The following is a 4871-nucleotide window of genomic DNA, read 5'->3' on the forward strand; positions in this document are numbered from 1 at the left end:
TCTGCTGAGCAGAGAGAGCTCGAGCCCTAGGAGCTTCCCCTCCTGAGCAATCCCCAGAGCCCCCTGGTGGGGAAAAGCGAAGGAAACCTCCTCCCTCCTCACCCCAGCAGCGGGGACAGAAACCTGGCTCACGGCGGATCCGGCCAGAGACTCCGTTTCTCTTCTCCGAAGAGAGAAAGAAACTTCCAAAGCAAAGGAACCAGAATCAGAGCCCAAACCAGCGTGTCTGAGACCTTTTCCTTGTGCTCAGAAAACATTCACTAGCAAACCTGGACTTAAGGCCTGCATTTACTCCAGAATGCACTTCATCGGATGCATTCAGTGAGCTGTAACTCACGAAAGCTTATGCTCAAATAAATTGGTTAGTCTCTAAGGTGCCACAAGTCCTCCTGTTCTTTTTATTAGTGCTCGTGTAACTCTATGTGGTTCTTTGTCCCCATCTAATGGCTAGAACACCCAGAATATTTACTGTTGCAGGACTTTAACCTGAGTCTGCTGCAATGCTGCAATGCTGAAGTACCCTTAGGACACTAGCACCTGGTCCGTTAGCACACGCAGGAGCTACTCATGCTTTCAGTTCGAGGGGTTGAACCTCACGGAGGGCCTGACAAGGGCATTGTTACACTCAGTCCCTTGGAGGATTAGGCCCTTGTGTTTCTTAAGGTGGGCACCTGAAAAATGGAAGCTGCTTTTGGAAAGTGTGGGGATAAGAATCTGGAGAGGACTGAGGAAGAAAAAGATAGCAATAAAGGCTGATCCAGCAGTTAGAGCAGTATCCTTGAACATTGGAGGTCTGGGTTCTCTTCCCTCTCCCACCATGTACTCCCTGTGTCACTCTAGGCATGTCAGTTAGGCCCTGTTCAGTGGAAGCTAGGAACTCAGACACTATGATAACAAGGACCAGATAGCTATGGTAGATGGACTTGGGAGATGTGGGTTCAATTCCTAGCTAGGCCAGTAACTTAATCTCACTGTTATTATGGATGCAATTTTTGTCAAGGTGATCATCCCTGACACGGAACCCGTGCATTTTACCACTGATTTCAACTTGTCTGTGAAAAGAGGGAAGTTATTTTGTTACTATAAAGTTAAGCAGTGTTTGAAAAAGAAAGTATTGTCAAAAGAAATCAATCAATAAAATTCCATAGCTTCCTTTTGCAAAGTAAAGAAAACTTAAGGCTTGTCAACCAGAACAAGCTTGCTGCGGACCAACATATCCTGTGCACCCTGCCTACAAGCATTAGTGGTTTGTTAATGTGCTTTGATCTCGTCCCCTTTGATAATATTGATGTTTATTTATTTATCACAGCACTGTAACAGTTAAAAGGAGGTTTGGAATGATTCAATTTCTATCTGGAAATGTTGGCAACCATCTATTTTGCCATACACACACCAACCCACAAAAGAACATTTCCATCTATAATAATCAAAATGTACAGATAGGCAAAGTAAGAAAAATGCTTCTTGAGAACTTAGGAGAGTCAAATTCCAGTGAGTTAGACTTCTGAATTAGGGTTGTTACAGATACACTCACACATGAATAGTAAAAGCAGTTGTGATTTGTTGGTTTAAGGATATTTAGTTGGTATGTGAAGGGATAGCTCTGTGGTTTAAGCATTGGCCTGCTGAACCCAAGGTTGTGAGTTCAATCCTTGAGCAGGCCATTTAGGGATCTGGGGCAAAAATGGGGGATTGGCCCTGCTTTGAGGAGGGGGTTGGACTATATAACCTCCTGAGGTCCCTTCCAGCCCTGATATTCTGTGACATGTGATGTAAACAATTTGTATTTTAACCGTCGATAAAGCGTTAACTTTTTGAATCTCAGCATGTCTATGTCATTAAATAATTCTCTGCCCACCGGCGTCATTTCCTGCAATTGTGAAAATTTAAATGGATCAAAATCAGGAAAAAAATTGCTTAAAAAATAAACATTGATATTATCGGTCAAAATGGTGAAAATAAAAATAAAAATTGAATTGTATTAAGCCTAGTTAAAGAAATGAACTGTTTACAACTGGTTAATGCGCTTTGATCAACTCCAGTATCAAAGAGGACTGGATCAAAGTGCAGTAATGAACGCTTAACGAGCTGCAGCAAGGCCCACAGCAGGCACATGTAAATGTTTCCATAGGCAAGCCCTGTTTGTTTAGCAGAAACATTTTACTGTTCATAAATGCACATTTATGTTCACAATCAGCCTTTATTACAAAAAGTTTTGTTGCCATGGCTCGAAATGATCTATTTTTCACCATGACTGTGCTGCGAATTAGGCATAATTTTACCGTGACAAAATCCTATCCATAACCATTATTACCACCCCGTGTCTCAGTTACCAATCTGTCCTTACTTCACAGGGTGCATGCAAGGACAAAATCCACGGATGATTGTCAGGCGTCCAGTGTGAGGGCTCTATAAGCCCTAAGACCGGTAAGCACAGGCACAGTTCTGCTGGCATAAACCCCATTGACTTCAGGCAGATGCATCCTGGCGAAGACTCAGGGTATGTCGACACTAGAAACGCTATAGCGACACAGCTGCAGCGCTGTAGTGTAGACACGAATTACAGCAATGGAAGAGGTTCTTCCGTCACTGGAGTACATCCACATCTCCGAGAAGCACTGTCTAGGTCAGTGGAAGAATTCTTCTTATAACACAAGAATGGAAGAATGGAGCTAGACTGTTCTCAGTGCTAGCAGATGACAGAATGAGGAGTAATGGTCTCAAGTTGCAGTGGGGGAGGTTTAGGTTGGATATTAGGAAAAACTTTTTCACTAGGAGGGTGGTGAAACACTGGAATGGGTTACCTAGGGAGGTGGTGGAATCTCCTTCCTTAGAAGTTTTTAAGGTCAGGCTTGACAGAGACCTGGCTGGGATGATTTAGTTGGGGATTGGTCCTGCTTTGAGCAGAGGGTTGGACTAGATGACCTCCTGAGGTCCCTTCCAACCCTGATATTCTATGATTCTATGATTCTGTCAATATAGTGCTGTCTATGCCAGGGCTTAGGTGAGCTTAACTTTGTTTCTCAGGGTGAATTTTTCACACGCCTGAGCAATGTACGTAAGTCAACCCAACTTTCTAGTGTAGACCAGCCCTCACTGAGGAATGGTTTCCTCTCCATGACATGAACAAGCCCTGAGTGCGAATGTATGGCTCCCTCTCGGGGAGAAGTGACTCTGTCCACAGACAGCCCACCCCAAGCTCGTCCTCTTCAAGGACTAGAAGACCATGTGCCGAGGAAACGCAAGGCAGAGTCTGCCTGATATCCCCAAGAGATTTGACTCATACTTGTGTTCTGGGCTCCAAGGAGAGTCACTACCGGGAGGTGGAGGTAGGTGATTGGGACGGCTGGGCCATAGGGGTGGCCAGAGAGATCGTGAGGGGGAATGGGGAGTTGAGTGTCAAGCCAGAGGAGGGATCTGGACAGTGGGGCTGTACCGAGGGCAGTACTGGGCTCTCAGCTCCCCGCACACCCCTCTGGCCTTGAATGAGAACCCTGGGGAAATCGGGGTGCATCTGGACTATGACTGAGGGGAGGTGACATTTTACAACGCAGACACTGAGGTCAGTTCTTCAACTTTGAAGCTTCGTTTGCTGAGAAAATCCTCTCTTCCCTCTGGCTCACGTCTCCAGGGACTGGTATCTTGTTGAGAAGAGGGTTCAGAGCTTTTGCTGACTCCACATAACAAAAACCTGCTTAATATGCAAGACAGTTATCCCATTAGGAGTTAGGCGCCTAAACGCTTTGGAGGAGTTGGGCCTCCATCACTTGAAATCTTCTCCCGTGACATAAGTAAAGAGGATCCAGGAAGAAAACGGAGGTCATCTTGTGCAAAAGTGGCGAGATATGGTTTCAATTCCTGGCTCAGTCACAGACTCTCTGAATATAAGAACAGCCATACTGGGTCAGACCAAAGGCCCATGTATCCCAGTATCCTGTCTTACAACAGCGGCCCATGCCAGGTGCTTCAGAGAGAATAAACTGAACGGGCAATCACCAAGTGATCCATCCCCTGTCACCCATTCCCAGCTTCTGGCAAACAGAGGCTAGGGACACCATCCCTGCCCATCCTAGCTAATAGCCATTGGCAGGACTTAGCTGCCATGAACTTATCTAGTTCTTTTTTGAGCCCTGTGATAGTCTTGGCCTTCACAACATCCTCTGGCAAAGAGTTCCAGAGGCTGACTGAGCGTTGTGTGAAGAAATACTTCCTTTTGTTTGTTTTAAACCTGCTGCCCATTAATTTCATTGGGTGACCCCTAGCTCTTGTGTTATGAGAAGTAACGAACACTTCCTTATTTACTTTCTCCACACCCATCATGATTTTGCAGACCTATATCACGTCCCCTCTTAGTCGTTTCTTTTCCAAGCTGAAAAGTCCCAGTTTTATTAATCTCTCCTCATACGGAAGCGGTTCCATACCCCAATCATTTTTGTTGCTTTTTTCTGTACCTTTTCCAATTCCAATATATCCTTTTTGAGAGGGGGCGACCACATCTGCATGCAGTATTCAAGATGTGGGCAAACCATGGATTTATAGAGAGGCAATATGGCATTTTCTGTCTTCTTATCTATCCCTTTCCTAATAAGCAATCTTTGAGCAAGTCCCCTGGGGTAAAGTTTTCAAACATGCCTAAGACATGGGCCTCAGAGGTATTTAGGCTCTTAATGCTCACGATTTCAATGGATGTTAGGAGCCTAAATACCTTTGAGGATCTGGGTCTAAGTGACTTAGGAGACACTGATGTTCAGCAGGACCGAGGTGTTACTGAACATCTTACCCTTATGCCCAGATCGGCACCTAACTCCCATTGAAATCCACAGACTTTAGGAGTCTAAATACCCTTGAAGATCTGGCCCTTAGTCTGTCTG

Source organism: Lepidochelys kempii, chromosome 14 (genome assembly GCF_965140265.1).
Source record: "Lepidochelys kempii isolate rLepKem1 chromosome 14, rLepKem1.hap2, whole genome shotgun sequence".
In the NCBI taxonomy this organism is placed as follows: domain Eukaryota; kingdom Metazoa; phylum Chordata; order Testudines; family Cheloniidae; genus Lepidochelys; species Lepidochelys kempii.